The following is a 13,065-nucleotide window of genomic DNA, read 5'->3' as shown; positions in this document are numbered from 1 at the left end:
GAGAGATCTGGAGAGCTGGAGCAGCAGAGGCTGAGGGTGGGTGCCAGGGTGGGGCAGGGGCAGGCCCTGTCCTCCAGCTGCTCAGCCTGATGCTTTAAACTCTCACTCACCCAGGACACAGAGCACAGTCGAGACCTGGAGAGTGCTCTCATCTGGCTGGAGGAGGAGCAGCAGGGAGGGCCAGGGCTGGCAGGATGGCCCCCTGGGCGAGCGCCTACTGATCCCCTGTGCCCCATTCAGGAGTGCCAGCCTGGCCCAGGTGAATGCCATGCTCCGAGAACAGCTGGACCAGGCAGGCTCGGCCAACCAGGCTCTGAGTGAGGAGATACGAAAGGTGACCAGTGACTGGACACGCAGCCGCAAGGAGCTGGAACAGTGGGAGGCGGCATGGAGGTGCGAGGAGGAGGTGGGCATGGGGGTGCAGGGAGGCCAGCTTGACTCAAGAGGAAGGGGCACTGCAGATGAGGGAGGACTCAGAAGCCTGGAGAGGGAGAGGGAGCACTGTCCAAGGGAGCATGTTAGCAGAAGTAAATAGACGTCATCACAATAGCTGGTCTTTATCAATGTGTAGCATGTACCATGTGCACGGTGTGCATGGACCTTTATTCCTCGTGATAACTGCGTGTGATAGGTGCTATCATCCTCCTCATTTTAAAGAGAGGTTAAGGCCGGTCACGGTGGCTCATGCCTGTAATCCCAGCACTTTGGGAGGCTGAGGCAGGCAGATCACCTGAGGTCAGGAGTTCGAGAGCAGTCTGGCCAACATGGTGAAACCTCATCTCTACTACAAATACAAAATTTAGCCTGGCGTGGTGGCACACACCTGTCGTCCTAGCTATTCAAGAGGCTGAGAGATCATGCTACTGCACTCCATCCTGGGCAACAAAGCAAGACTCTGTCTTGAAATGAATAAATACATAAAGAGTGGTTAAGTAACCTGCCCACAGTCATGCAACTGGCAACTGGGATGAAAAGCTAGCTCCCTTGCATTTTTGCCCTTCCTTGCTGCCTGTTGCAGCCAAAAGAGGACTTGAAACCCAGGTCCCTGTGCAGGAGGGAGCCATGAGGCTTGGGAGGCTGAACGTGGCCGCTGCAACACAGCTGTATGCACAGGCCCACAGGAAGACCCACTCTCTGAACGACGGTGCCTCCCGGGATGGTCGGAGATGAGGGAAGCAGGGGAAGGGAGTAAACCCGCTCTCACACCAACACTTCCCTAGGCATGTCTTCCCTCCAGTCCTTCAATGCCTACTTCAGCAATGAGCACAGTCGCCTGCTCCTCCTCTGGAGGCAGGTGGTGGGGTTCTGGCGGTTGATCAGTGAGGTGAAGATGTTCACTGAGAGGTGAGGCCTGGCCGGGGATGGGGCAGCAGCTGAGAGCCAGCCCTGCTCTTTCCATCCAGCTCAATTCAGTTGAATTTCAGTTCAACTCAATACACCTACTGTGTACAAGGGCCTGTGAGGACACAGAGGCCACTTGTAATAACCATTACCACAGTCGTGGCAGTCAGCATTTATTAGATGTTTACTCTGGGCTAGGCTCTTTGTATATTTCATTTCAACTAATATTCATAGCTTCCCTGTGAGGTAGGAACTGTGTTCATTCCCATTTTATAGATGAGGACACTGAGGTGCAGAGAGATTGAGTGATCTTCCTGAGGTCACACAGTAGTACATAAGTGGCTGAGTCGGAGTTTCAAGTTCCTGACCTTTTCTTTTTTTTTTTTTTTTTTTTTTGAGGTGTAGTCTTGCTCTGTCACCAGGCTGGAATGCAGTGACACAATCTTGGATCACTGCAACCTCCACCTCCTGGGTTCAAGCAATTCTGGCTCAGCCTCCTGAGTTGCTGGGATAACAGGTACATGCTGCCATGCCTGGCTAATTTTTTTTTGTATTTTAGTAGAGACGGGGTTTCACCATGTTGCCCAGGCTGGTCTCGAACCCCTGAGCTCAGGCGGAGCTTTAGCCTCTCAAAGTGCTGGGATTATAGGCAGGAGCCACCATGCCAGGCCAAAGTTCCTGATTTTAATCCACTAGAATATTCAGCTTTGCTACCAAGGACCTCACAGCCTCTAGTGATGAAAAGATGTAGATCCCCAAAATTCTAGACTGAGGAAGTGAGTGGTTAGTGATATGTACGTGGGACAGAGGGAATGTCCTCGAGGCTCAGAAGGATGGGAGGGGTGGGGAGGTCAGAAAAACCGATTTGTGGAGATGGAATTTGCACTGAGCATCAAGGGATGGGTACGGTTGAAGCAGAGCAGCAGGCACTCCAAGCAGGAGCAAGGCATGAGCAAAGGCATGGAGATGGGAGCCCATGGCAGCCAGGGGTTTGCAACAAAAAGCTGGTACAGGGAAAGGAGAGCCTGCCTCAGCGGGGGAGCTTGGGCCTGCCTGATCTTTGAGCAGGGGTGTCTGATCGGTGTGAGCAGTCATCTCAACAGTAGTGTTGGGGGGGGCTGTGGAGACAGCCCCAAAGCAGTAGGCCAAGGTGTTTCATTCAGTGTATTAAAAACATTTTAGCTAGTAATCTTTTCTTTTCTTTACGGCTCACTACAGCCTCAGCCTCCTGGTCTGAAGCAGTCCTCCTACCTCAGGTCCTGTGCAGCTGGGACCACAGATGCATGCCACCAGGCTTGCTGATTTTTTTATTTCTTGTAGAGTCGAGGTCTCACTTTGTTGCCCAAGCTGGTCTTGAACTCTTGTGCCCAAGTGATCCTCCTGCCTTGGCCTCCCAAGGTGCTGGGATTACAGGCATGAGAAACTACACCTGGTTTAATAATCTTTTCTTAATATCATCAAATAGCCAGTGTCTACATTTTCCATATGTCTCATAAATGTCACAGATAGGCAAGGTGCGGTGGCTCACAGCTATAATCCCAGTACTTTGGGAGGCCAAGGAGGGCAGATCATCTGAGGTCTAGAGTTCGAGACCAGCCTGGCCAACGTGGTGAAACCCCTATCTCTACTAAAAATACAAAAATTATCCATGTGTGGTGACACATGCCTGTAATCCCAGCTACTGGGGAGGCTGAGGCACCAGACTCGTTTGAACCCAGGAGGCGGAGGTTTCAGTGAGTCGAGATCACACCACTGCACTCCAGCCTGGGTGACAGAGTGAAACTCTGTCTCTAAATAAATAAATAAATAAAAAGTTACAGATAGTCTTGCCTTAGTTTTTTCTTTACAATTTGTTTGAATCCGGATCCACAGACATTCACAAAGTGTGAATGGTTGCTTTGTTTTTGTTGATGCTGTTGTTGTTGTTTTGAGATGGAGTCTCCCTTTGTTGCCCAGGCTGGAGTGCAGTGGCAGGATCTTGGCTCACTACAACCTCTGCCTCCTGGGTTCAGCAATTCTATGGCTTCAGCCTCTTGAGTAGCTGGGATTACAGGAGTGCGCCACCACGCCCAGCTAACTTCTGTAGTTTTAGTAGAGATGGGGGCTTCACCATGTTGGCCAGTCTGGTCTTGACCTCAGGTGATCCACCTACCTTGGTCTCCCAAAGTGCTGGGATTACAAGACTGAGCCACTGTGCCCAGCCCATGTTTTGTCTTTTAAGTCCCTCTTAACTTATTTGTTCAGGAAACTGGTCTAGCTGTCCTTGGAGATTCTCATGGTCTGGATTTTGCTGGTTGCATCCTTATGGTGTCAATTAACATGTTTCTTTATCCCATGTATTTCCTGTAAATTGGATGTTGGATCTAAAGCTAGGTCAGATTCAGGTTCTTCCGCTTGCTTTTTTTTTTTTTTTATCAAGAGTCCATAAGTAGACTGCATTCTTCCAGCAGAATGCCCCTATGCCTGGTGTCTCTCTTTTCAAGATCCAACCCACTCATCAGAGGCTGCAAAAGTGAGCTTCTCATTTAGTCACTCCTGTGTATATTAATTAGAATTCTACAATGAGGCACTTTCCCTCCTTACTATTGGATTACCAGTGGTACACTTCCTTCAGGAAAGGAAAGGAAAGGATTTAACCTGTATTATGGACTTAAAATACGTTTTTTTTTTGAGGCAGTCTCTCTCCATCACCCAGGCTGGAGTGCAGTGACACAATCACAACTCATGTTAGGCTTGACCTTCCAGGCTCAAGTGATCCTCCCACCTCGGCCTCCCAAGTAGCTGGGACTATAAGTGTTCACCACTATACCCAGCTAATTTTTTTTTTTTTTTTTGAGACAGGGTCTTGCTATGTCTCAAGAAATGGGCCACCACGCCTGACCTTAAAATACATTAAAAATGTATTTTAAGGCCAGGCATCATGGCTCATGCCTGTAATCCTAGCACTTTGGGAGGCTGAGGCAGGTGGATCACTTGAGGTCAGGAGTTCAAGACCAACGTGGCCAGCATGGTGAAACCCCATCTCTTCTAAAAATACAAAAATTAGCTGGGTGTTGTGACGTGCATCTGTAATTCCAGCTACTTGGGAGGCTGAGGCAGGAGAATCGCTTGAACTGGAGAGGCGGAGGTTGCAGAGAGCTGAGATTGCACCAGTGCACTCCAGCCTGGGCAACAGAGCCAGACTCCATCTGAAAAACAAACAAACAAACAAAAAATTTTGTAAGTAGCATTTAAAATTTTTATATTTTACTTTTGATTAAGTCACATGTTCACATTTCAAAAGGGTACACAGTAAAATGGCTCCCTCTCACCTCTGACCCCAGATATTCCCATTCCTTCCTTGGAGGCAGGCAGCATTATCAGCTTCTTTTTCTTCTTATATATACAATTTTTTTCTTTTTTTTTTTTTTTTTTTTTTTTTTGTTGGCCACCAAGTTACCACGAGAAGCATTGTCAGTTTCTTTTTCTTTTTTCTTTACTTTTTTTTTTTTTTTTTGAGATGGAGTCTCATTCTGTCTCCCAGGCTGGAGTGCAGTGGCACGATCTTGGCTCACTGCAACCTCTGCCTCCTGGGTTCAAGCAATTCTCCCACCTCCGCCTCCCAAGTAGCTGTGATGACAGGCATGAGCCACTACAGGAAATACTCCAGCAGGAACTGGGTGCAGCGTACCAGACCACTATAATTCTAATTACAGGGTGTGGAGGTCAGATACGTTTTGTGACTATTTTGTCTCTGTCGGTGGCTTGCTTGCCTTTTCACTTTCTTAGTGGTATCTTTTGATGAGAAGGTGTGGCTAATGTTGATGAAGTCTCATTTATCATGTCTTTCTTATACCTATATTTTTTCTGTGTCCTGCTTGTTGGTAGGGTAATCTTTGCCTACCAACAAGTCACAAAGTATCCTTGAAATGCTTTATATCTTTAAGTTTTGGTGTATAATGCACCTGAAAGTACTTTTGTGTGTAGTGTGAGGGAGAATAACATTGTTGGTGTCCCCACATCCATATACAAATCCATTAATGGAAATGATTTCTTTTCTTTTATTGAACTGCTTTTATTGAAAACCCATTTATTGACCATATAGCTGTGGTTCAGTTTCAAGTCTCTTAACTCAGTCTGTTTATCTATTTGTCACTCCTGATGCCTTGTCTATAATAGCTTATAGTAAGCCTTAAAGTCAGATAATACAAGTCCTTGTTCTTTTTTACACATTGCAATAAATTTTGAAATAGGTAATCCCTCATAAAACCATCACACACATCAGGATATGTTGTCACTTCATCCGTTTCTGATATGGTTTGGCCGTGCCCTCCCCCAAATCTCAACTTGAATTGTACCTCCCAGAATTCCCATGTGTTGAGGGAGGGACCTAGGAGGAGGTCATTGAATCATAGGGGTGGGTCTTTCCTGTGCTATTCTCCTGATAGTGAATAAGTCTCACTATCTGATGGGTTTATCAGGGGTTTCTGCTTTTGCTTCTTCCTCATTTTCTCTCGCTGCTGCCATGTAAGAAGTGCCTTTTACCTCCCGCCATGATTCTGAGGCCTCCCCAGTCATATGGAAATGTAAGTCCAATTAAACCTCTTTTTCGTCCCGAACTCTGTTATGTATTTGGCAGCAGTGTGAAAATGGACTAATACACTCTCATTTCTGAGTGGGACACGCTCTCACTCACATATGCTGGTTGCTGACTTGTGACTGAAGATTCCCTATTGTACCCTCTAGGGACAATACATCTCCAGTTGTCTTCGGGGAGGAAGAACATGCAAAAAATCCACAACACTCAGTACAGAGTCTGGATTTAGTCCCATTAGTCTGAATATGCCCTTATAAAAGGGACCCCAGGGAGCTCTCTCGCCCTCTTTCTACCCCCTGAGGGTACAATGAGAAGGTGGCAGTCTACGACCAGGACAAAAGGCCCTCACCATAACCCTACCATGTCGGCACCTTGATCTCGGACTTCCAACCTCCAGAACTGTCAGAAATCAATTTCTGTTGTGAGTCAGCCACCCAGTTGATGGTACAGTGTTACAGAAGCCCAACTAAGACAGAGATGGAATCCTATGGAGAGTGTCTAATTTGCTAAGCTGGTCATGAGGCGGGATGTTGCCAGTTAGAAACAGGAAGAGCTGACATTTTGTGTATATGAAAGAAGACAGTGGACAGGCCCATTGTGTCGGCTTTGTCTGCCTTGGCAAACTGGAGAGGGAAACTCCATTCACCATCGCCAGCCACGGGAGGACCGGGAGGAACTCCAGAGGAGGTTAGGTCGACTTCATGGTAACTTTAGATCCTGAAACCTCCCAGGATTTTTCTTGTCTTCCCTTTGCTCTCTCTTCTGTCTACCCAACAGGACAGGACTCGCCGCCTTTCTTTCCCGGCAGAAAGGGGTCCGTTGTGGACAGGACCAAAGTGAGCAGCCGGTTTCCCCTACGTGTCCTTCCCGGCCTGGGCGTCTCGGGAGCTCAGGCTGACCCGAGACCTAACTCCCGGCGACTGGGACCAGCAGGAACCTGGAGGAGCGCGCGCACCGGGGTGGAGGTTGGGCGCCGGGGGACGAGAACCGCAGTCAAACCCTCTTCTTCCCGGGGCACTGCGCACCTGCCCCCGGGGATGCAGAAGGAAGTGGCCCATAAAGCTTCTCTGCAACCGAAAGAGGCCTGAAGCTCCAGGAGGGCCGAGAGGAGCCTCGTTGAGCGAACCCAGCCTCTGCCTGGCTGGCCCTGGTCAACAGGCTCGGAAGAGTCCGATTTGAAGGACAGAGCGGGAGAAAAGACCTAAAGGTTTCCAATCTCATGATGTGGAGATGTTAAAAGCCTCCAATCCTAAGGTCCGACTGTGCGGAGGAGCGAGGGTGTCTCAAGCTGTATCGACCCCCGAGCCTTCATCTGGAGAGTCCTCTGCACAAGCTCAGAGAGCAGGACAACGCGCATCAGTGGTTCTCAAAAGGGGGCAACTTCGCCCTTACACTCCTCTCCCATCCTTGCTGGGACACTAGGTCACGACTAGGGGAAGCGGGGAGAGAGAATGTTAACCCCCTGGCATCTATCTAGTCAGCGGAGGCGACGGATGCTGCTAAACACCTTACAGTCCACCGGAGGGCCCCTCCCCTACCCCGAAGTAGCCATTCCGCAGAGGTGGAGAGACTCGCGTGAAGCTCAATGCCCACGCACTTAGCCGACGGGAAATCACGAATTGATGACCAGTCGGCTCTTGGATCGGAGGAAAAAACTCCAGCGTCAGAGGGAACTCTGGAAGTTTTGCCCGGAGCAAACGGAAGGGTGGTGTTGCCATCGCCTAAGGTGGGAAAATGGCAGGTGTCACAGGTGGCAGGGGAAGGTCGGAGACCAGCTGAGGGCCCCGGAGCCTTCCTGGAAAGAGTTTCCCATCCAGCCCGTCTCGGTTCCGCATCCGTCTGATTCCTTATGATGTTGAGGGTGCTGGCGTCTGGGTCCTTTCTGATGCAGCGGGTGCCCCCGTCTCACCCCGGGCGCCTCCCGTCTCCCGCCTCCTCCTGGCAACCTGGTGCGCGGCTCCGGACCTGGCGACCCACGACCGGCTGGTCACTTGCTGCCGCCTCGCAAAGGCGCATCTCTAGTTCAGTGGTGAGCTGCGGCCGGGTCGCTGCAACTCGCTCCAGGACTCGGGATTCGGTGTCCCTCACGGAGCCCTCGGTGTGTCGCCTGCAGGCTCTTTTTTTGAAGAAAGCAGGGAGGGAATGGCCTTGTGAGAGACTCCAGGAGCAAAGAGCGACCCTCAAAAGGCCCAAGTCCTTCCAGAGCTCAGGGAAAGTGTCGCTTCTGGCCGAAGAAAGGAGAGAAAGCTCCCTCCCGTGTGTCCATGGTGGTCTAGTGGCTAGGATTCGGCGCTTTCACCGCCGCGGCCCGGGTTCGATTCCCGGTCAGGGAGTTGTTTCGCACTGGCCGCCCTCCCGCAGGAATCTTCCTTCACTAGGCTGTCAGCCGGCCTGCTCCAAGGGCCAGAGGCAGAACAGTCTCCGCAGCGAGGGGCAAAGCTGGGCGAGGGAGGGCAAGTCCTGGTGGACCACCTCTCACGACACACCGCTCCTGTTTATCTCCGTGTCCCTCATCCGCGGAAGCGGCTTTAGAGAGCGACTGAGCGTCTCGCTCAGGTGTACACAGCCGTGCAGAGATGCCAGCCCCCGTGGAGCTGCACCCAAAAAGTTCACCCTCTTTCCGTCGCCACTTCGGAGGCGCCTATCGGGCTGAGCTGCGAATAACTAAGAGAGAGGCCAAGCCAAGTCATGGCGTTTGTGCCAGCCCCGGACACGGGCACCGGCCAGTCAGCAGAGCCTCCTCACCTCCGTTGGCAGCTAACGCGCTCGTTAGGCCTTCGGAAGAGGCGACCGGAGGCGATGCCAGCGAATTTGCTAGGGGGTGAGCGGCGGGTGAGGTCCTCGAGGGCGGTCCCGTTTGCTGATTGAGCGGTAGAGGGAGGCGATGTTCGCTGACCCAACAAGGACAGCAGGTTGAGCAGGCACAGATGGAAAACTGCTGCCGTGCCCTAAGCAGAAAGCAGGTGTAAAAATCAGCACTAAGACGTCGAAGCGATGGTACCACAGTGAAATCCCACGATGTCTACACTCTACCGAGCACTTGCGCACGCTCCCCCTTTTCCATTCAGTACTCCCAAGAGGGATTCAAAGAACCCCGAGTCCACTGTAAGCTCAGGGGACAGCGGGAGCCAGGGAGGTGAAGTGCACAGAGGCAGCGGGCAGAACCGCGGGGGTGAGAGGGCGCGGTGGCTGCGGGGCGGGAGCCGCTGCTGAGAGGCGGCCTGGGTTGTCTTGTGGGGTGACCGTCGGTGGAATCTTTGGTGGAGAGTGGTTTGGAAGAATGGCGAGGGGCGGCAGTGGGGAGGGTGGTGACCCTGAGCGACCGGCCAGGGCGAGGAGGCTGTGCTGTCCCTGCAGGCCATGTGCTCCTTTCCACTTACCTGGCAGGGGGAGACCGTGGTCACGAAGGGGGTTCTCCCAGAGTGAAGCTTCTTCATCACACTCTAGAGTTGCTGATCCCTGTGATTTCCTCAGTGTGGGAAACGGTGTTTGTGCTGGAAGAGGCTGCACTCTTTACCTGACATAAGGGGGTTCAAGACTGACATCTCCTCACGCCCACCCGAAAACGTTTACATGGCTGCCTTGTCTCTTTTTTTTTTTTCTGTCCTAAAGTCGCCTCATCTTCACATCCCCTCATTTTTTCTTCCACACTCGAGAGTGTCTCCCTCTCTCATTAAAAGCTCCACCAAATATTTGAAATATCTCAACCAGAAAGACTGCAATAAATACGTTATTTCATTCGTGGAAGCTACAGGCCAGCTAGGTTGAGAGTTGCTTGATATTTTCTGCTAAACGGTGAGGCATAGAGCACTTGGAAGGTTTCTTTTTGGGACATTGTTTGTGTACTCTTGGGTTTCCTTCTTTTCCCCAGACAGTATGGCGCTGTGGGGCCAGGGGTAAACCCTGCTTTCCGGCTTTCTGGCTGCAGATAAAGGCCGCAACTGGTGCAGGAATGAAAAGCAAACCAAAAGACACGTGGGTTCGCCCCCCTTGGGTCCAAGATAGAGTCTGACTGTACCAGGATTCGGATTAGAACAGAGGTTGCTGCAGGCACAACGCAGACTACTAACCAGTGTAGAATCCCAAGGCGCCCCACACCTACTGCCCATCGTTTTGCTTCCCCACCCCTCTTTTATTTATTTATGTATATTTTTTGAGAGACAGAATTTCGCTTTGTCGCCCAGAATGGAGGGCAGTGGCACGATCTTGGCTCACTGCTACCTCCGCCTCTCAGGTTCAAGCGATTCTCCTGCCTCAGCCTCCTGAGTAGCCGAGACTACAAGTGTGGGCCACCAAGCCCAGCTAATTTTTGTATTTGTAGTAGAGACGGGCTTTCACCATGTTTGCCCGGCTGGCCTCGAACTCCTGAATTCAAGTGAGTGATCCACCCACCTCGGCCTCCCAAAGTGCTGGGATTACTGGCGTGAGCCACCGCGCCTGGTCCCCCGATTTGTTTTTTATTAATGTAAAGACATTATACGATTTTTACTTCATTCTTGGGCAGCTATAGATTCTTGTGATTTTCTCTCACATCTTCTCCCCATTTCCCCCTCTCCATTCTGATACATGTCCCATTTTCTCTGCATCCAGCCGGTGCCCTCTGCACGGGTATCCTGGGCTGTCCCATTGTGTCGTCCTGGTCTCCCCTGCTTCTCCCTCCTCCTTTTCACGTTTTTCCTTTTGACTCCCCTGCCTCTTTCCCGCTCCCGTCCCACCGACCCCGTCTACTGAAGCCCAGTTGAGTGAAGTGAGAGCAAGCGGAGCAGATGATTGCCTGAAGGCGGCGCAAAAAAACAGAAAGAGCTACCATGAGAGCCGTGGGGGAGTTCGGCTTCCCTTGCGCCCTACTTGGCTCAGGCTGGGGTCGCAGATCCAGGCATTTCCAGAGGCACTGGCTTCTGAAGCAGGCGAGGGTCAACGCAGGGTGAAGGACATTCGGCCGCCCTTCTGGCTTCAGAGTCACGCAATGCACGCGTTTCTAACGAGCAACAACACGATTAGTCGACTCAGCCTCTCCGGTTTTCCGAAGCTTTGTAGTCTGCACAGTTGTCCTGCAGAAAGCGAATGGCAACCCCTTGGGTTTAGTGATTGCTTAATCTATATAGAGATGAAAGCAAGCAGTTGATGTTGTCTCTGTGGCGCAATTGGTTAGCGCGTTCTGCTGTTAACCGGAAGGTTGGTGGTTCGAGCCCACCCAGGGACGTGATTTTAAATGTCGGTGGTTGTGGCCAGGCGCAGTGCCTCACGCCTATTAATCCTAACACTTTGATAGGCCGACGTAGGGGAAGCCTCCACTGAGCTCAGAAGTTCAAGACCAGTGAGAATCCCATCTCATTAAAAACAAAAATTGCAGGTTTATCTATCTCCTCAGACCTATCACTGTATTGAAAAGTGAAACACTCTTCCCTTGTGTCTTGTGCATCCCATGAGGACACAAAGCAGAAGGTCCCCCTCCAAGTCTCCTAGAAAATAAGATCTCTGCATAACAAACTAGGTTGTGAGTGTGGGAAACAAAGTATTTGAAGAAACAAACTTCAAAAATTCTGCCTTGCTTTCCACAAAAATTAACCCATCACGGTCTGTCTTCAAGTGGCATCATACCTCTTCACATAACTCCTCTCCCTGCCTTTATGCTATTGTCATGCATTTTACTTTACACCTGTTATAAACCTTACAATCCATCTCTATTACTTTTGTTTCAAGAGTCAGATGTGTTTTTGTTTGTTTTTGGTTTTTTTTGTTGTTGGTGGTGGTGGTAATTTTAAGACGAGTCTTATTCTATCAGACAGGCTGGAGTGCAGTGGCACAGTCTTGGCTCACTGCAACCTCTGCTTTCTGGGTTCGAGCGATTATCTGACTCAGACCCCTGAGTAGCAGAGATTACAGGCTTGGGCCACCACATCTGACTAATTTTTGAATTTTTAGTGGAGAGGAAGGTTCACCATATTGGCCAGGCTGGTCTCGAACTCCTGACCTCAAGTGATCCGCCTGCCTCGGCCTCCCAAATTGCCGGAATTACAGGCGTGTGCCATCGTGCCCGGCTAAACAGTCAGATGTTAAAATTATATATTTGCCTATGTAGATGTCATTTCTAGTGTCTTTTCTTTTTCATCCAGATTTTCATCCGGTGTCAGTTTCCTTCTGCCTGGAGGACTCCTTTAACTTGTCTATTAGGTGTCTTCAACTTGAACTATCATTCACTGATGCTCTGTTCATTTCAAAAAAAGAATTGTTGGCCAGGTGCGGTGGCTCACGCCTGTAATCCCAGCACTTTGGGAGGCTGAGGCAGGCGGATCAGGAGGTCAGGAGATCAAGACCATCCTGTCTAACACGGTGAAACACCGTCTCCACTAAAAATACAAAAAAAAAAAAAAAAAATTAGCTGGGCATGGTTGTGGGTGCCTGTAGTCCCAGCAACTCAGGACACTAAGGCAGGGGAATCGTGTGAACCCAGGAGGGCGGAGCTTGCAGTGAGTTGAGATCATGCCAATGCACTCCAGCCTGGGCAACAGAGGAAGACTCCATCTCAAAAAAAAAAAAAAAAAAAACTGATCACAAATAATTGTATATTTCTCACTGCATCTTGTGGTCAGAAAAGTTTGAGAAACTGCTCTACACAGGCAAATTACAGGTTCAATCTCTCCATCTACCTCTTTATCTCTTCTCTATTTTCCATGCTATGCAGACAAGACCATGGAGAGAGGAAGGCAAATTCCATCAATGGGTGGTGTTAAGCCTTTTCTATGAGGTAGCTGCATATTTGGGGCACTTCAATACTGGTTACTTCAGATTCTAGTATAGATTGTCCTTTTCATTTCTAGCCACATGGTAAAATTACTTGGGAGCTTTTTACGACTACTAGTGGCTTCCACCCACCTGGAAGCATTTCAATCAGAATCTCTATGTGTAGAGTCCAGGCACTTGTGTTAGTTAAAACCTCACCAGGCTTTATAATATGACAGAGTGGTTTGAAGCTACTGAGTAGACCTACCCTATTTCCTACCTTCCTCTTTGTTTCTCTTTCATCACAGGCTTCTTTCCCATGAGAAAGTAAAGATTTTAGTCTCTGTTTTCAGAGTCTCAAGTAAATCACTCTCTTTCTCAACTGGACTTCCAAGGCAAAGATTTCTTTCTATTTGTCTGTCTGC

General features: G+C 50.0%; 2 non-coding genes and 1 pseudogene across 2 annotated transcripts; all 3 read left to right on the top strand.

The window, feature by feature from the left end:
* Positions 1–268: 268 nt before the first annotated feature.
* On the top strand, positions 269–8,174 carry LOC134761383 (uncharacterized; annotated as a pseudogene).
* A 4-nt stretch (positions 8,175–8,178) lies between these two features.
* TRNAE-UUC (transfer RNA glutamic acid (anticodon UUC)) lies at positions 8,179–8,250 on the top strand. Its single transcript has one exon. It is a non-coding gene; the product is annotated as a tRNA-Glu (tRNA).
* Positions 8,251–11,046: 2,796 nt separating this feature from the next.
* Positions 11,047–11,120, top strand: TRNAN-GUU (transfer RNA asparagine (anticodon GUU)). Its single transcript has one exon. It is a non-coding gene; the product is annotated as a tRNA-Asn (tRNA).
* The last annotated feature ends 1,945 nt before the right edge of the window (positions 11,121–13,065 follow it).

Source organism: Pongo abelii, chromosome 1 (assembly GCF_028885655.2).
Source record: "Pongo abelii isolate AG06213 chromosome 1, NHGRI_mPonAbe1-v2.0_pri, whole genome shotgun sequence".
In the NCBI taxonomy this organism is placed as follows: Eukaryota; Metazoa; Chordata; class Mammalia; order Primates; family Hominidae; genus Pongo; species Pongo abelii.
The sequence above is the reverse complement of the archived record's forward strand: the minus strand, read 5'-3'. Positions and strand labels throughout refer to the sequence as shown.